We start from the raw sequence: 21,045 nt of genomic DNA on the forward strand, positions 1-21,045 counted from the left end.
ATTCTACATCTAGATTAATACTGTTCTCTAACCTTCAAATATGTCCTGCTTTTCCCCACTTCTGCCTTTGCTCATAATTTTCCCTATGCCCTCCTTTACTTTTTAAACCTGTTGAATTACTATCAATTCTGTAAAGTCAATTTCAAATACCACCCATCCCAAAAAGACTTCCCAGATTCTCCTCCCTAATTAGCAATTATCTATATGTTGGGTCTCAGATGGGGTTTTCTCTTATACCACTCTAAATTGACTTGTTATGTAATATTATACATTATAGTTTCCTATGTTGTGTTTTATCTCTCTTAAGCTATATACTCAATATTTCCCACATTTTATCTAAATTTTGGATCTTCTTCAATGTCTAACATACTGCTCTGCATACCATAGACATTTAACAAATGTTTAAAAATGTTTTTGAATGGATAGATTAAAGGGGGCAATGATTAAAGAAGTAGAACACATCCTGACAGAATGAAACTAGTAGACTTCAGGAAAAATGTAAATAGAGATGGCAGACGACGGAAGATGAATGGCAAAAAAAAAAATGTAGAGAAGAGACTAGCTAGGGAGAAAAATCTAATGAAGGATAATAATAATGAAGGGTAATAATGACTTTTATATAGTATTTTGCTGTTTTGCAAACTGTCTTTCATGAATTATTATCTTATTTGATCTTTGCTCTACTCCCTGGCAGAAGACTGGAAAGAAGACCTTACAAAACCAGACCAAAAACAATACTCTGGAGAACTTAACTCTTTCAACTATGAAATTCCTGTTTCAGGACCCCTTATGTTCTGATTAAGGAGATCCTCATCTGACATATTATACTGGTGCTGGCTCCATTTAGGTTTCAACTTACTCCCCAGTTTACTCTCTGGTCATTTTCTTACCAGTACAATTGCCCTATATGCCTCCCACTTCCCCAGCTTTCCAATTATGGAGCCATAATCAAAAGAGTATTATCATTGCTACTAGAAAAGGACTGTTACTCTGTTCCTCTTTGGCTCAATTCACGATCTGTATAACTTTCCAAATTAAAATATATCTCGCTGATCACCTATCCCCTATATATGTTGTTTCCACCTATTAGAATGTAAGTTCCTTGTAGACAGGAACTGTCTTCAAATGTTTATTTTTTCCCTAGTACTTATCGTAAGCTTGGAATCACATAAGTATTAAATAAATGACTTTTTAATTATTCTTTTTTTAAGTGAAGAGATATCTACCCTTTCTCCCTTTTGCCTCTCCACTGGAATAATAAAAGGATGAAAAGCAAAACCCCTGAAAAACAATATGCATAGTCAAATAAAACAAATCCTTACATTGGCCATGCACAAAATTGTGTGACTGACTGCATATGTAGTCCATTGCCTCTCTGTCAGGATTCATCCATACTCTGTAATACTGTGGGGCTAGCAATTAGGGGATGAAGTTAATGCCAGACATCAAAGCTCACATATCAATTAAGCATGTATTCTACCCAGGCCAATAAATTGCTATTGAAACTCTCTATTACCTGACCTGGCACAGAAGCACAATTTTTATGTTTCTAGGGAGAATTGTTGAATGCTTATTTTGAAACCAGAATGCCAGAGGCTCTGAAACAATAGGACTCTTTGCTCATTGATGGAGATCAATGTCCAGGACCTACATTGGCAAGAAGCAGAATTGGTGAGAGCATAAGAGAGGAGAGCTCTTCAGTTCTCTTTAAGTTTTTCCTCAAGGCTCCTCACATTTACATGACTGATTTAATGATAATGACCATTTAAAAAAATCTTTCATAGGTCAGGCTCTTATCTTCATAATGGCCTATATTCCTAGCATATGATACTAAGAATAGTATAGTAATCTTAACATAGGACAATAGAAAGAAAATTGTATCTGGAATCAGAGGACATGGGATTAAATCCCACTCTACTGCAAAAAGTGTGATCTATTGCACTGTTGAAAAAGGTCATGTTGTTTCTTTGAGAGTCAGTTTGCTCATCTGTGTGTGTGTGTTTATGTGTGTGTGTGTGTGTGTGTGTCAGAGAGAGAGAGAGAAAGACAAAGAGGCAGACAGAGAAAGAGAGACAGACAGACAGACAGAGAGACAGAGAGAGAGAGAATATTATGTCTTCAATTTCTCCCAACCCCTGCCTTCCCCCTGAGAGGCCTCAGACAAATCTTTCTTAAAATAGAAAATGGCAATACACCCCAAGTCAAGTAATGAGCTCACAACTGCAAAGCCACCTAAATTCAAGCTATAAAATCCCTTAGCATCAAAGAAAGGTGGGACATTGGGCTATAGAGAGCTGTGTCCTACTAGTTATTACCACTTTATCCAGCCATCTAGGAACCTTGCATATTCCCAAATGTTGGGATCAGAATTGTAAGTTAATGCACTAAGAGGCAGCTGACCAGAATTACCTGCACCATTGCAGAGAGGAAGACTATGAGTGTTTGAATTAACCTAAATAACCTCATAATAAGGTTATCTTGCTACCGACCAAGACTGGATTGGATGTAATCCTTCCTGAGGAAGCTTAGGACTCACTAATGCCCATAAAGCTTCTCTGAGAGTTAAAATAAGGCATTACTATTGATGCCTATGCTTGAGAGCATCTGGAAGATGGAGGAAGCTGAGCTGCATGATGAAGGGCCTAAAGCTCATTCCATATGAAGAATAGTAGAAGGAAATGGACATTATTAGCCTAGAGGAGAGAAGACAGTGGGGAACATGACAGTCATCTTCAAGCATTTGAAATGATATTACCCGGAAGAGGAATTAGGTTCATTCTGTTTGGCCTCAGAGGACAGAACTAACATCAATTGCTGCGAGTTTCAGAAGTAGATTTTTGCTCAGTACAAGAAAAAAAAAACTTCCTAACAATTAGAGCTGTTCAAAAATGGAATAGACTAAGTGGGGAGATTGTTGGTTTCCCTTCACTAGAGGCCTTCAAGCAAAAACTGACTCACCACTTGTCAGGGATATATATCATGCAGAGAGCACTGGTTGTTCAGGTACCAGTTGTTTATTTCTAAGGTCTCTGCAACTCTGAAATACTGTAGTTCTGTGAAAAATGATTAATCCATGTATGGTATCCAGTGACTCAGAATATTCCATTGACTGGATTTTTATATTCCTCAACCATTCTAGATAAACATACAGTATCAGGCCTATAAATTAAATAAATGAGGCTGCATAGAATATAGCAATAGACATAGTCCTTGATGAATACAATCACAAATTGAATATGGATGAAAAATAATATAAACAAAAAAGAGAATCAGAGAAAAAATTCTTCTTTGCAATATGAAATACTATATATTGAATATTTTGATATATCTGTAAAGTCATTTAATACAGTTTTACTGAAATGTTTACTTGCCAATATTATGCATACATTTATTATTAAGACAAGTATTTCAGAAATATTTTAGAGAAAGCTGAAATATTTATCAAAGTAAAAATGTCACATCCTCTCATAGGACTGCCTCTGTAGATTAAACTCATATGATGAACACACACACAAACATACACACAAACACACACACTTTACCTTTGGTGAGTCATTCTGTAATTATAGAGTATTAACAATAAGCTTCCAAGAAAGTCCTGCTAAAGCTTATACAAATTGTTTTTTAAATTAAAAGATGAATTGAATGAACATAATTGGACTTTCAAAATGCATTTATATCTGTATTTTGATTAATGACAGTGTTCTCATCAATACTCTACCACTAAACTAGTAATTCCCAATTTCCTTGTCTTTAGACTCTCATTAACATCCTTATATTCTCTTTACCCTGTAAGTCCTATTTAATTATAGTGAAGTGTGTCTTCAGCCACAGACCAAGAGAAAAGCAAAAAAAAAAAAATGGTTGCCTAGCAAAAGTGAGCTTTAACTAAAGGTCATATAAAATTTTATGAGAGGCCTAGGAGATACCCAGAAGTGGTAACTTAAGACAGAGAGACAGTCTTTGGGGAAGTGGCCCTGAACTTATGTTTGAACATAACAAAGGTATTTTCTTCCTTACAAAATCATTTTATTCACAGCGGGATAAAATGCGTATCTACTAATGATATTTTTTTGTTTCTTTGTCAAATTATAATGCTTAATACTGCTTTCAATAATGTACTATGGAAATCTAAATGATTTATCCTATTATGGTGACAAGAAAGATAATTCTGAGGCTCCTTTAAAAATAAATCTCTGATAGTCTTACCCAAACCTAGTAAGAGAAAATGTGAGGAAAAAAAACAACAAATGACCTTACAAGGGAAAGCTCACAGCCATTTCTAGTAGAACACAATACTAAATAGCAAATCTTTACCTGACTGATCTTAGACCCTCCTGTCATTGGCCTGTTATATCAAACTTCACCCTATCTTTGCTTTTCTCCTTCTTGGGAAAGTAATAGCCTAGTGTCTGATCAGTGAATGTAATCTCCTTTTACACTAAGATTTGTCACCGTGCTGAACTGCTGAGTTGTATGTAATCATACAAGCTTCGCCTTATATCAGATTGACTAGCTCAGAACAGCTAATGTATTTTGTTACACCATTGCAGAATCCAAGCTCAAAGGTTCAATAGAAACTTTGATAATTTGGTGCTTTTTAAGAAAAAAATCTGTAGATGACCCATTTCGTCTTCTCAAAAGAAATTCAATACAGTTTTAACTTGTATCTTTCTAGGTATTAATTGGTATCACCAATCCATTAATTGTCTTCCTGCCTCCCTGCTCCTCTTGGCAAGAGTTTTACATTAAGTTTGCATATAAAATAACTTATGAAGTCACATGAATTATAAAAATAAGGTCATTCTAATTTATACTAATTATAACTCTTATCTGATCTCAAAAGGACACAGCCAAGAAGCAAATTCTGGAGATGAAATCATGATTCTACAGAAACCTTTTCTAAAACAAGAGCCATCATTACAACTGCTTGGCAATGTAAAGAAACAGCGTTTCATGTGTATAGTAAGAAAAATGAGCAAATAGGGCAGCCAACTCCCAGACCAAAAATGGAAAGAAAATCTCAAATGCTTCCTAGAAACTTCCATTCTTTTCTTTCTACTCAGTAACATTGATAATGTTAGGTGATTCCCCAACCTCTCTTGGAGAAAAAAAAATATCCTTTTCTGTGTTTGCTTCTATTTCCTGAAGTGCCTCCTGTTGAGACCTCGTCTGTGTGAAGTCCCTTTCTTTCCTTCTCCTGCCCAAGTCAGAAGTGGAGTTTACCTATATTAATCAAAAGAAAGAGAGAACAATATAACATCTTTGAAAGAGCTAGGGAAATATGAGTAAACTGAGCCTGGAGCATCTTAGAGAATCAAAGAATCTATATGCCAAATATATGACCTCAAGAAGTCATCCAACCTGTATCCAAACAGGAACCTTCTTCATAACATACTTGGCAAAGGACCATCCTAACTCCCCTTGAAGACCTCCTGAGGCAGTTTACACCCTATTTGGAAAGTTGTGTTAAGACTTTTTTTTATAGTGAGGTGAAATCTACCTCTCTTCCACTTCCACTAGTTGCTACAAGTTCTGCTCTCTGGGACTGAGCAGAACAAGTATTGATTTCTATCTATTGTGATAGTACTTCAATTACTTGAAAAAAGTTCTCATTGTCTCCAGAATAAACATTTTCATTCCCTTTAGCAGTTGTAGTCTGTGAGCAGCAAAAGTTTATAACTTTTACCACTACCACAGTTAAGTCACATAGGCTTACAACCCTGGCCACACTTCTCTGAATTTATCAACATTCTTCCTAAAATGTGTCTAAAAACTTACACATTACTCCAGAGCTTTTCTAAGAAGGGCAGAAGAATAATGTGATTTAAATGCTCGTCTCCAAAAGTAATATCTTAACTTCATTGCTGATCAACCTGTATGACTGTAGAAATACTCAAGGATATATTTCATTTCCTTTCTATTTGTTGTCCTCTTAGGTTCACTGCTAAATGGGATAATCTGGTTTAACAGGTTTAATACCAATTTCTTTGTAGGCTCTTTTGCCCCTCAAATGATTTTCCTCTTTCGTAAGTCATTATTTTTCATGATGTTATGAGATCCTTGGTAATGCTTTGAAAATGAGTTTGTACTCTAAGGTATCATTACTTTGGGCCATCATGTCTCTCTGTTTGGCAAGGAAAAATAAAAAGAATTTGTTGGCTGAAATGATTTATTGGTAGGTTTTTTTTCTCTAAGCTGTTGGCTGTAAGAAGAATCCTGCAAGGACTTTATCACTCTTCCTGTTAATTCTCAATACTTTTCACTATCTACCTTCTCCATCTCTCCTCCCAACTAGCACAAAGTTGAGATTGTTAGGAAGAAAAGAAAAATATAGTCTCTCAATGTCTATGTCTTTTCCCTCTTTTCCTTTCTCTTTTATCCCCACAAAGGGAGAATAAAAAATGTGTCTGTGTTGGGACTGTGTTGTATGTGAAATTCAATGTACCCTTTTTAAAAATTAAAAGTGACTCTGATCTATCTTTTAAGAAACAGTATCATTTCCCTCCAAATCACCTTGCCTTTGTTAGCTAACAACTGCTTTGCCAATGTTGCAGTTTGTAAATTTTACCAACTATCACAGATAAGTTGCTTTGCCATAGTTTCTCAAAACTTATTTCCAAGAGAGCTCATGCCCCAATAGAAGAAAATACTTTTAAGTAAATGTTTAATAAAAGTTATGAAATGGTTTCAAATTAAGTCAAGAAAAATTTATTAAACTCCTGCTATGTGCCAGGCACGGTGCTAAGCTCTGAGGATACAAGAAAGGCAAAAATAGTCCCTCTTCTCAAAAAGTTCACAGTCAAATGAAGGAGACAAAATTCAAACAATTTTTTTTTTACCACTAAAACACATAAAGAATAAATTAGAGATAATCACAGGCACTAACATTAAGACCAAATGCAATTATTTTTAGTATCATCATTATATCTTTGTCTATGCCTTAAGCCACTGCCTTATACTGAGCGCTGGTCATGTCTCCTAGACTATTGCTATTGTGTTCCTCATTTGACCTTCACTCTTAGCACCTTATCATATTAGCCAATCCTTTAAGTACTGTCCAAAATAGTCCTTTATATTAATGACTTCACCCAAGCCATTCACCTGAGGTACATGTAATGGACTTCAACTCCAAAGTTTTCATCTTCAGTTTAAAATATTTCACTTGCCTCTTCCTCTACTTTACCAACATTTCTCCCAATATCCTATCTACTCCTTTGTGGCCAGTTTATTCGACATTTCCTTCTATTCATTTCTATCATATTCTGCATCACATTCTAATTCACATTATGATATCAATTTTATCTCCCCATTTATATTTTAAGTTCCTTGAGCACAAATCACTTCTTAGTATCTATATCCCTCATAGCACAAATTAGAGACTTAATAAATATTTGGTCATGATTGTAGAATGGCTAAACAAATTGCAGCACATCAGTGTGCTAGACTATTATTTAACCATAAGAAATGATGGATTTGATAAATTCAAAAAAGCACAGAAATTTTCATCTGAACCAAATCAAAGTGAAATAACTACACCCTGAAAAACAATAGCGATTTGACCATAAAAATAAAGAAAAAGAAAATGAGTCAAATTGTGACTAATTTTTATTGGTTTGGTGGAATTTTTTGATTTTTTTAATTTTGTATTACAAGAGAGCTTTCTGGGAAGGAAAAAGAAGGAATATATTTAGTAATAAAGGTGAGGAAAAAGTAAAAGATATATAATTATAAAGGAAAAAATACAAACAAATGAATAGACAAACAAGCAAACAGAATGATCTATTTGAAATGATAACTATTTCCTGCATGGATAAGGATAAATATGACTCTTTCACCCTAATAATTTATTCCCATTACTCCCTTTTTCTTCTTTACCATGCTAAATTCACTTACCATAACCATTGAAACACATACATTGGTCTAATGTTTGTTCTTTCTGAATGTTATTAATATCCATGTCTAGAACAATACTGCTTGCTTTAAATCTTAATCTCTAAGGGGGCAGAACCCTATATGTTTAGTTCATTTTGCTTAGCAGTAATTAGGAATAAATACAACCTTAATAATTTGCTTAGCAGCAATTAGGAATAAATACAACCTTAATAATTGATTGAGATGATGATCAATATCCTTCTTATGCTACCTTATTAAACAACAATTCGGATTTTGAATACCTTCCACTTTCCCCTTTCTTCAATCTCATTTCATTTCATCATGCAATTTCCTGTTCAGTCATCTCAATGGTGTCCAGATCTCCATGACACCATTTGGGATTTCTTTGGCAGAAATACTGGAGAGGATTGCCATTTCCTTTCCCCGCTCATTTTACAGATGAGAAAAGAAACAGGGTTAAGTGACTTGCCCAGGGTCACAGAACCAGGAAGGGTCTAAGGACAGATTTTAACCCAGATCCTCCTGATTCTGGGCCCAGTACTCTATCCACTGTGTCATCTCACTGATAGCAGGAGTGTTTCTCTCACCCCAGAACTGGGTCACTAATCTAGTGTGGGCTTAGGAAGGTTTCTAAAACCACTTTCATCTAAACAAAAGGAAAGTTTAACACACCTTTAAAGCACTCACACACATGAGGACTGTGGCATAGAAACTCAAAAGGAAAAATAGCAAGGGTCAAGAAGAATAAAAAAGGAGTTTGGAGAGAAAGGAAAAAAAAATCCTGCAATCCAAGATAGAGAAGGAAAAGAGAAGAGAACAGAGTGGAACAGATCCCTTTACTTACAGATCACAAGTGTTAGACAAGCTCCCTCACTTTTACCATTGTCTTTTTTGTAAAGTGAGTGATCTGGCCAAAGGAAGAAAAATATACAGAGTTAAATGAGGAACTGGAATAAAATCTATTATACTTCAGCTGAATTCAAAAAAGAACATGTAGCATGATTTCAGATAAGATACAGTAAATTCAGACATGATAAAATGGATAAGCAGGGAAACTAGTAGGTTTAGAAGTCCCATAGATACTGAATAAATATCAATATTTAATATATACATGTAGAACTTGCATAGCCTTTAAATATTTAAAGGAAAAGTTGAGTGAATATCAGAGATAAATAGCAAAACTATAATAATCGTTGACTTTTATAAACCTCTTTCAGACCTAGACAGATTGATCAAAGAGATAAATAAGAAAAAAATGAAGAATTCACATAGAATTTTTGAAATATTAGAGATGATAGATCTCTGGCAGTTAGTTGGAGCAGAAAGTTTAACACACTTTTTCAACTATTTAATACAGTGCTATATATGCTAGCTATAGCAATAAAACAAGTGAAAATCAAAGGAAAAAGCATTGGAAAAGAGGAAATAAATTATTGCTTTGGGGAGACAATATTATGATTTACTTAGAAAACTCTAAAAGAGTCAACTAAAATTAATTGAACAATAACTTCAGCAAAGTTGGAAGATACTTTTAAAACTCACACAATCAGCATTCCTGTATATTATTAAAAAAAACCTAGCAAGAAGAAATAAAATGAAAAATTATACTTGAAATAACTACAGAATGTATAAAACATTTAGTATATACACATGAACTATATAAAGACAATATACAGAAATAAAGATAAGCTTAAATAATTGGAAGACTAATTATTGTTCATAAGTAGTACTAGCCAATTTAATAAAATGAGAAATAATTTATTTATTCAGTGTTGTACTAATTAAACTACCAAATGATTACTTTTATTGAATAGTTTGAACTTGGGGATTTTTATTGTGCATGTTTTGAATTGCTGTCTTTTATACATCATCTTTCTGAGAAAGACTAAAATTTTTTTTTAATTATTACAAGCATGTATTGTCTCTGTTCATAGATCCCACCCTACCAAAAAATCAATATTTTTTAATCTCTCACAATAAATATACAGAAGTGTAGCAAAAAAAAAAGTTCTCACATTTGCTATGTCCAATACTGCCTGTCTTATTCTAGAGTTTGTCTTGCACATTTCTAAAAAGAGGTGGTGACATAAGTCACCTTCAGTCTTTTGGTCTCATGGTTTATCTTTGCATTAATCAAAGTTTCCAATTTTGTTTTAAACGACAAAAGTCATTAGACTTTTCTAACCTTACTTCTATCAGAGCTTTAATTTAATTACTGGGTCATATCTTGTTATCTACTTACTTGCCTTTCTTGTGTTTATATTCCTGAATCTGTTTCTGAGCACATTCTACTCATCTGTTTTCTTTTGCAGGAATAATTTAAATTCCTTCCTTTTGGTAAAAGACTGTATATACATACATACATACATACATATATGTATGTGTGTATACATATATATGTGTATATAGATATATGCATATACATATATTCATTAATGATTAAGTTTAGATTTGAAGGTAAGATATTTTCAGATGAGACTAACCTCCTTTGTCATTTCAAATGCCATATCTCTTTCTTTCCTTTGATTTCTCATGGTCAAAGAATAGTCTTGGATGATTCTGATGAGTATTCCTAGGTATGTGAAAGGTTTTCTTTTGGCTGACTGAGAGCTGTTCTTTAACTGAATTCTGACTTTTTTTTTTTTACAAAGAACCTTGATGAGTTTAAGTTTTAATTTTTCATTGTGCTTCTCTTTTTTAATCCTATCAATATAAATTTCACCTATTAATTCTTTTACTTCTAGGTAATTTCACTGAATTGTTTTCTATGGAATAATATTCATTTTAAAAATGTTATAATTTCCTGTATCTAGTTCCTTTGTAATATCTTCTCATCCTATCTTCCATTATATTTCCTTGGTTTGTATACCTCCCAACTGTTCTTCCAAGATATTCTTTAGGATTTTGTTTAATTCATTTTTCTTCTTCCTAGGCATTTTTGTGTTCCAAACTTGTCATTCTGTTTTTCATGACATCTGCTACTTCAGAGATTTTCTCTGCCATCCAATCTAAGATCTCTACTCTTTTTTTTTGATTACTTCCTTGAGAATTCTAATTCCTCATCCTAATTTTTGCTCTTATGACTTCTATTAATTCAATTATTGCTATTTTGAACTATTCTGGAGCTTCTTGCATTTGCTTCATTGATATTTCTTAGAAGAATTTGTTGTAAAATCTCTCCCCTTTGAGGATGTTTTGCTTTTTTTCCATTATTTAAATTTTAGATTTTTTTTTCCTTTATATATTTTTAGTTTTCAACATTCACTTCCACAAGATTTTGAGTTCCAAATTTTCTCCCCATCTCTCCCCTCCCCTCATTCCAATATGGCATGCATTCTGGATACCCCTTCCCCTGTTTTGTTAAATGTTTCCCAATTTTAGTCTGTTTTGACTGCCCTTGGTATTTGACAGCTGTGAACCAGATTTTGTTTTAAAATTTTGTATTTTGACCTTCTTTGTCACCAAAGAAAGATTCTATGGTTTGACTTTTTTTTTTTTTGCACAGGTTGTTCATGATCCCAGCCAATTACTTGAGTTTTAAACTCTTTGTTAAGGTAGGGGCCTTCTTCCAGTGTGGAGAATGTACTGTTCCAAACTTTGGGGGTTTTGTGTAGTTGTTTTCAGAGACTTGTACAGGTCTAGGGACCTGTAAATTTTCAGTTCTTCCTAGGTGGTATGATCAAATTTGATGTGTTTACTCCTTTACTTGTCTGTGCTCTGGTGTATCAGTGACCACAAGCGTTCTTTTCTGCTAGCCCAGTGCAACAGACCTTTCCCAACAATCATCCAGGTTGTCTCGGGATGGAAATGTGTTTCACTCTGTCTTTTTGTAAGTTCTGCTAGAATTTGTTTAGAGACATTTTTACAGGTATTTGGAGGGGGTTGGGGGAGAACTCAAGCAAGTCATTGCTTTTACTCTGACATCTTGGCTCTGCCCTACCTTTGAGTATTTTTAACAATATTCCCTTTCCTCCAAAGTATCTGTTCAATACACCAGTTCCCTTTTTAGCTTTTGTTGTTATCATTCTTTCTGTGAAATTTTCTATATTGCCTCCTTGTTTACGCCTTCTTGTATATAGTCTTCCAATTGTAATTGCCTTGTCATACATTGAAGAGATTTGTCATGGACCTTCAACTCTTAATGCTCTCTTCCTTCTCTGGTAGCTTTCACTTTTGCACAAGGTACAATGTAAGATATTCAGAGAGTGATGTGCTCTAGAGGCAGTGAGGTAGTGCAGAGGATAGAGCACTGGACCTGGAATGAAGAAGACCTGTGTTCAAATGTGGGAACAGATATGTACTAGCTATGTGACCACAGTGAGTTATTTAACCTCTCTCTGCCTCATTTTATTCATATGTTTAAGGGGGGTAATAATAATACCTACTTCAAAGTGTTGTTGTAAATATCAAATGAGATAACATACATACATACATACATACATAACAGACTTTGCAGACCATAAAGTGATATTTAAATGCTAGCTATGATGATGTGATGGTGATTCCATTGCCATTCAGGCATCAGGTACTAGCTGAGGTGGTATAGAGGAATGATTCACTTCTGTTTGGAGGTTTCACTCATACACTAGGCCTTTTTCTTAGATGAAGGTAGTAAGCTTCACTGCAGGATCACTTCAGGCTGTCATGAACTATCCTTAGACTGTGTGTGTGTGTGTGTGTGTGTGGATATCCTCACTCATGGTTCAGCTCAGCCTGAAAACAGGGATATGTATTATTTAGGAAGCTTTGTTTAGGGAGGAGCTCAGGTCAAGGACAGGATTTAGCAAAGGGACAGTACAATTGAAAGTTTAGGGCTTGAGCAGAAATAGGTTGGGGGAAATGTAAGAAAGAGTTCTGACCAAGCTCTACTTAAAAAGAAGATGCTTTATCCAGCTCCTAAATTTGTCTGCTGATCCTTCTCATAAGCCATAAAAGGTTCAATTAGAAGCTTTCTGTAGCAAATATTTCAAACATTTAAAAAAAAAAGTTCTCAGGATTTTTTCCTTTAAGAAAACCATTTGATGGAGGGGCTTTCAGTGGTCTTTTCTGACTGAAAAAGAATAGTTTGATGGGAAAATAAAAATCATCCCCTCTCAATAAGAACCTGGTATATTTATTAGCAAGCAATAATGTCTACCTGAATTATCTTTTATAAATCAATGATGATACTACCCATCTACGTATATGTATGAAATTTATTTTTGCATTAGACTTAGGGTTGATTTCCTTTTTCCACCACTTTTGTGAATTGCCAAGAGCAAACACCCCAATTTGGGAAATATCTCCCCACATATATACCCACATGTATTCGGAAAGAACCTAAGGATATCTGGATTTGTTTAATCTTTTGTTAAGGCTAACTATACTTTACTTTTTTGTTAAATGAACCAAATCCAAAATTTTGAAAAGGCTCTTCTTGCTTAGAGTCATGGTTTTACTTTGTAGTTGGTTAGTCATTTCAGTTGTGTCCAATTCTTTGTGATCCCATTTGAGGTTTTCTTGGCACAGATACTAGAGGGGTATGCCATTTCATTCTCCAGCTCATTTTTCAGATGAGGAAACTGAGGTAGAGTTAAGTGATTTGCCCAGAGTCACACACCCAGTAAGTATCTGAGGCTAGATTTGAACTCATGTAGATGAGTCTTCCTGATTCCACGCCCAGTGCTCTATTCACTGTGCCACCTACCGGCAATCATTAAAATATAGCCAAATGTGAGCTCCTTATGGGCAAGAATAGTTTCACTTCTCTATTTGTATTCTCAGAGCCAGGAACAGTGTTTGTCACATAGCAAGTACTTAATAAATACTTGTTGATTGAGTAACTAGACAATAATTTAAGTATTCCTATCCAGGTACAGGATTAAAGTAGGTAGGTCTATAATGTCCCTTCCAATTCTGAAATTCCAAAATTTTGTGGTTCTGTAAAAGCATAAAAATTTGTTTCTTTCTTTGAACCTAACGCCTCTCTGACTATGGGTATTGTGTTACTTGAAGTTCCCAAATCACTTTTAGAAATATAAGAGAACTAACATTGTCAGAATAAAGTATTTTAAATTCCAATGATTTTTGCACATTGTGTTACTTGCAAATTTTGCTGTAAATATTTGTCACAAAAAGGATTATTTCCAAATCTTTATTCAATAAATGAATTAACACATCATACTTTTGAAGCTCAACTAAATAACACTTGCATTATGTATGTTAAGAAGCTAAAATTAAAAAAAAGAAATCCACTTTAATCAATTCAAGTCAACAGACATTTATCAAGCACTTATTATGTTCCAGGCACTCTGCTAAATACCAATTTTAAAACAAAATCTGGTTCACAGCTGTCAAATACCAAGGGCAGTCAAAACAGACTAAAATTGGGAAACATTTAACAAAACAAACAAAAATACAATAAAACATAGGTCACACTACGTTGAAAAAATTAGTCAATAAGTGGCCCATAGGGATCCTTTTGCATAGATTAAAGCCCCCATTTGTATATTTGACACCCCTGATCTAGTGTACAATGTTCAAATTTGACAAAAATTACATTTTGCTTCCTTCTTATGGTACTATTTACAAATGATGATGCCATTCATGTGCCTAATGTTAAATAGACTCGCTTTAGTATGTGACCTTAGAGTGAAATCAAATAATAAAAAAGTTTCATCTCTATTTATAATTCTGAGGAGAAAACATTTGAAACAAATATTTTTTCTGAAGTATTACATATTATCCTAGTGTTTTAATGGATTATTGCTGTTTAGAAAGTATTTTTTTTTTTTTTTTGTTTTTTGTTTTTTTGAGGCAATTAAGGCTCAAGTGACTTGCCCAGAGTCACACAGCTAGTAAGTATCTGAGACTGGATTTGAACTAAAGTCCTCCCAACTCCAGGACCAGCGCTCTATGCAGAGCACACTACCACCTAGCTGCCCGAGAAAGTATTTTTCTTGGAATAACGGGACTTCATTCAGAATTTATGTAAGATAGAATTTAGCAGCTTAATTTTGACATTATCTCTTCATAAAACAGCTCATGACAAATGCTATAATCGAAATAAATATTTTCTTTGGTCAGTTCCCAAGGATGGATTACTGTCTGGTTCTAAGTTATCATTTCACTTTCCATAAATAAAATGTAACTGTAAACTCTGGATAAAAAGCATGGTCCCATGGACAGAGAACTGACCTCAGAGCCAGGAAGGCTAGAGTGTAAGGTCTGCCCCTGTCACTTACTGAATATATGACCCTGACTTCTCAGTGGTGCTTGAAACCCTCTATGAATATATGTTTCAGAAAAGGTACCAACCTATACTGGTAGAAAGCATTTCCTCATTTGAGATTTTCTATATCAATGAAATAAAAGGTCTAGTCCCTTTTCCTATTCTTGAGTTACAGGGAGTTTAAAGATCAATTAGTCCAACTACCCTCCTAATGTAAGAAAAATTTGGACAATATTACTGGCATGTAATCATTCAATGTCTACAAGAATAATTCAGTGATGCTGAGCTGATCACTTCACAAGGGAAATTGGTTAGTTGTTAAAGGTATTATATTGAGTTCAAATTTGTCTCCCTATGATTTATACATATTGATCCTAGTTTTGTCATTCAGAATTAACTCAGAGTAAAGGCATTCTCTATTTCATAGGACAACACTTGAAAATCTATGAAGGCAGATATCATGAGACTTGCACTCTTTCTCTCCAGATCAGACATTTACATTTCCCTCAAAATTACTCATACAGCAAGTTTTTAAAACTTCTTAACACTCTAATCAGCCCTCTTCTGAAGATTCTCCACCTACTCAACAACCTTAAGGTGTGCTGTTCAATATAAGAAATGCTACTTTAGATGTAGTAAGATTGCATAGAGTGAAGTAGGATCTTCTTTGATAAAGCCACTATACTTCCCTTAATATAGTGTAAAATTTCTTTAGATTTTTAGCTGCCGTGTCCCAAAGTTGGCTCACAATGAAAGCACAAGGAATTTTTCACATGGACTACCAATAAACCAAATCTCCCTCAACCTGCCTTTATTTATTTGGATTTTTGAAAAAATCAAAACTTAACATTTAACCTGTTTAAATTTGATCTTGTCTGTTTCCCAGGTTTATGTCATCGGAATTACAATTATCATGCTGTCTATTCCTTCTTCCAAGTGGATGATAAGAAATGTTAAAAATGGGAGAAAAAACCTACCAATTTTTGCCCACTGTTACATAAATAACTGGGACATAAATAACCTAACGCACAGTACTCAAATTAATGAGAAACATTCTATCTCTTTATTCTTTGGGTGCTGCATACATGTAACAGATACTATTGACTATTCTTGAAAATGTGGTTTTTGTGCCTCTTAAATCCCCCTTCCTGCTAATCTGCTAACCTGTTTGTTGTTGTTCACTCATGTCCAACTTTTTCTGACCATTGCACCACCTAGCCGCTCTAACCTGTTTGATAGGTTTAGAAAATAACAATACTATTCCATTCTCTGGCACACACTGACACAAGTCACTCCAAAGAACCTCTCAATTCTGACAACCAGTGGCTCCACATAGGAACAAACAACTTACTATTTATCTGGCTTCTCACCTATTCTGTCTGCTACCAGGTCCTAGAGAGAAAAAATAATAATAATAAACCATGAAAAAAAAAAGCAATTAAATCATGAAGGCAAATTTGGACATTAAAATATTCCCTAGTGATCAAGGTTAAGTTTAGGACATCTAGCTGGCATTTTGGGGAAGTTGGGTGATGCAGTGGATAGAATGCCAGGCCTGGAGTCAGTTCAAATCTGACCTCAGATACTTACTAGTTAGTCACTAGTATGACCCTGGGGCAAGTCACTCAACCCTGTTAGCCTCAGTTTCCTCATTTGTAAAATGAGCTGGAGAAGAAAGTGGCAAAACACTCCAATATCTTTACCAAGAAAATCCAAAATGGGATCATGAAGAGCCACACGCAAATGAAAAAAAAAAACTGAATAACAATAAGGTTAAGTTTTGATAGAACATTCATGCTGATTGAATAGTGGAATTTAATAGTGGATTATGCACTTGTCAGTGTTTATTATGCCAAACAATTATTTGGCTGATGTTTTTTCTTACCTGACAGAATCTGCCAGTTATTTTCTTATGCTTTAGGCACATCCATTAGAAGGATTCAAAATGGAGACTACCCACACTGTTGAATTTCTGTTTATTACTTCATAGTAACCAGATCTGACAGTTTAGTCACAAATAAAGTGTTAAAGAGTAGCCAAGAATATGATAATCTAAGATTAATGCTTTTTTAAAGGAAGATGAACACTTAAATTCCAACCACATTAGTACCATTTATCAGAGTCCTTTTTCAAAATGGATATTAACAATGGGCACAAAGCAATTAATTTCTGGATAGTGCAACTATTAGTTAATATGGTTTGTACATTATGTCCCATTATCTGACTTCTGAAAGCTCTTGTCAAAAATACCTATAAATCTCAAACTACATAAGCTTTTACGTTGCTCTAGAATTACATGACAGAAAATATTTTATATACAATCATAAACAGGAGTTGGGTTTGTTAAAAAAAAATAATGCCACCAAATATTCATGGAATTAAAACTACATTCACTACAAAACATTTATATCTGTTCCAGGCAAAAAACTCTTGACTCCTTATTATAGACCACAAATAATTTTTACTCCTATAAAGAAAATGTGTGGGTAAGAGAAAATACAGAGCTATAACTAGTAAATTTGACATTTGGGGGTAGTGTTGAGAAAAAGAACACTAGAAACTTTGGGGCCATAACCCATTAAAATTTCTAAGTATTGATTCATTCAGAACAAAGCATAAAACTCAAGTCAATTTAATTGATTAATCAGTGTAGAACTATCTATCAGAATTTGAGATGCAAGCAATTCTGTTTTTTAATATAGTACAACCATACAGAAAGAACTTGAAGCCTAACAGTAGTTCTGGCATATACACATTCTCTTACAACAATGTGAAACGACATTAGTGAAGCAGAAAAAAAAGGTAGAAAACAATAAACCACAAAACATCCCAGAAAAAGGAAACCATAGATAAGGACTGAAGGAGAGGAATAAAATTTATTTCTAATCAGCTCCAGTTCCCACCTCCCGCCCCCCCCCCGAAAAAGAAAAACATCCTTAACATTTTATCGAAGAACAAAAGTATAAATCACAAAGAGGCAACTTAGGTATTTGGCATGGTCTAGTGGAAAGATTACTATATTTAGAATTAGAGAATTGGCTTTAAATTCTGCTTCTGCTAATGTAAATTGATGAAATTTAGAATCAAAGAAATTAAATGATTTGCCCTAAGTCGTCCAATAATCAAAGCTGGGAATCAATCCCAGATCTTCTGACTTCAAATTTAATGTTCCTATTGGATAATCTTGGCTTAGTAGAATTATCAACTAAATGCTGAATATGATTTGTGTTCTCAGCAATTCATAACCTTCTATAATTGCATATCCCCAATTTTAAAAGTTAAAAAAGTATAAACAAAAATACAGCAGTAGTAATAATAATAACAAATAATAATAATTATATTATTGAATGGATACTTATTAGAATATTAATAACAATGAATAATAATTATATATGATAATCATTATATTATGAACAAACGAAATGTCCAAAAAGTTATCTTTAACTCCTAAGTAAATCTTCTATATTTTGTGAGTCTTCTTTTTCAACTGGATAAATTAAGGGTACTTTTTTCTGTTTTTATGGGATCAAATAAGTACATTTTAATTCTTACCAAAAAAAAAAATTAGGGTGAATTACCAAAGTAATATCTTTAATGTTGTATGACAGCTTGAGTTATAAATACACAGTTATAATTTAGAATGTTTCATTTTGTATTATAACTTAGAGGTCAACAGAAGTAAAGTTTAGAGTAGAGTAATTGCATTCAAGCTAAAAACTATTTAACCCTCAGTGATAAATAGGTGGGAACTGATAACCATAATGCACTCACATCTGTATGTAGACATGCAAAAAGATAGAAAGTCATTCTATCTTGACTGTGAAAGTTAATACCAGGAACCAAGATCAAGAAGTAGAGGCAGCAACCCAACCAAACTCGCTCAACATTCCCCTCCAAACAACTTAAAAATAACATTTCAAATAGAATTCTGAGAGGCAAAACCAACAGAAGGTCAAGGTGAGACATTTTTCCAGCCTAGATTAAGAGGTTGTCAAGAGTGCTCTGTAAAACCAGGGTGGGGGTTGGCCCAGAGTGCACAGGACAGCAGCACCAGCAGTGAGCCTTGGAGGTGACTGCCATGGCAATGGTAGCAGCACATTTGGGACCTCTCAGCCCAGAGACTGTAAGGAAGTGGAACAGCTGGTCAGAAAGATATTACACGGGACCCTTTGCTAATGCTAGGTGCAGGACTTGGCACTGTTTGCCAACTCTATTGCTATATTCAGTTCTGGGTGGCAATTTCAGGGTAGAGAGGACCACTTTTGTTTCATCACAAGGGAAGAGGGGCCCTTGTTACAGTTCCAAAGCAGGGAAGAAAGCTAGCACTTGCAGCTGTAGGACAATAGGGGAACTAGTCACAGTCCAAGGGCCAAGAGGAGTACAAGCACTTGTTGCTGCACAGGAACAAGGGCTTTTCTTGGATAAAGACCAAAGCATAGACCAGAAGAGCAGTGACCACACCTCTCCCCTGATCATGCGACCTTGGAAGCATTGAAAACTTACAGGTCCCCAGAACTAGCTCTGAAAACAGCAACAGAAAAAAAGCCTCAGTCTGGGAACAGTGCCACCCTAGCCTCAGGTAAACAGAATCCAACGTTAACATGAAGTTTAAGTCAAGAAATAGGCTGCAAAATGAGCACACAACAACAAAAACAAACAAACAAAAAGCTGACCATAAAATACTACTATAGTGGCAGGGAAGACCAAGAAACAAACTCAGAAGAGGATAACAATGTGAGAAAAGCTATAAGCAAAGACTTCAGTAAAATGCTAATTGGGTACAAGCCCAACAAAAATTTCTGAAAGAGTTAAAGAAGGCAATAAAAATGGTAAAGATAAATTTGAGAAAACAAATGAGAGTGATACAAGAAAATTATGGGGGGAAAAAAGAATTAACAGCTTGGTTAAAAAAAAAAGAGGTAAAAAATACTGAAGAAAATAACAACTAAAAATAGAATTGGCTAAATGGTAAAAACAATCACAAACTTCACTGAAAAAAATCATTACAAAACAAACTTAGCCAAATGAAAAAAGGGGTGCAAAAGTTCACCAAAGAAAATAATTCCTGGTGGAGTTGTAAACTGATCCAACAATTCTAGAGAACAATATGGAACTATGTCCAAGGGACAACCAAATTGTGCATACTCTTTGATCCAGAAAATCCTACTACTAGGTATGTACACCAAAGAGATCATAAAAAAAGAGCAAAGGGACTACATGTGCAAAAAGATTTATAGCAGCCCTTCCCATGGGGGCAAAATATTAGAAATCTAATCAGATGGAAACAACTGGAAAATTATCAATTGCTCTTGGATGGGCTGAGCTAATATTACAAAAATGACAATCTTACCTAAATTAATTGCTTATTCAGTGCCATACCAATCAAATTATCCAAAAAATTATAGAGTCAGAAAAAGTAATAACAAAATTCATCTGGAAGAACAAAAGGTCAAAAATATCAAGGAAATTAATGGGAAAAATGCCAAGGAAGGTGGCCTAGTCTTACCAGATCAAAAACTATATTATAAAATGACAATCATCAAATCTATTTTGTAGTGGCTAAGAAATAGAGTGGTGGTTCAGTGGAACAGGTTAGGTACACAAAACACAGCAGTCAATGACTATAATGATCTACTGTTTGATAAACCCCAAGACTCTAGTTTCTGGGATAAGAACTCATATTTAAGAAAACTAGAAAATACTATGACAGAAATTAAGCATAGACCAACCTCTCACATAGTATACAAAGATAAGGTTGAAATAGGTACATGATTTAAATATAAAGGGTGATATCATAAGCCAATTAGAAGAGCAAGGGATAGTTTACCTGTCAGATCTATGGAAAAGGGAAGTATTTATGACCAAACAACCAAATAAGAGATAGAGAACATTATGAAATGCAAAATGGATAATTTTGATTAAGAGAAATTAAAAGGGTT

Source organism: Vombatus ursinus, unplaced genomic scaffold (genome assembly GCF_900497805.2).
Source record: "Vombatus ursinus unplaced genomic scaffold, bare-nosed wombat genome assembly UNPS02014942.1, whole genome shotgun sequence".
In the NCBI taxonomy this organism is placed as follows: domain Eukaryota; kingdom Metazoa; phylum Chordata; class Mammalia; order Diprotodontia; family Vombatidae; genus Vombatus; species Vombatus ursinus.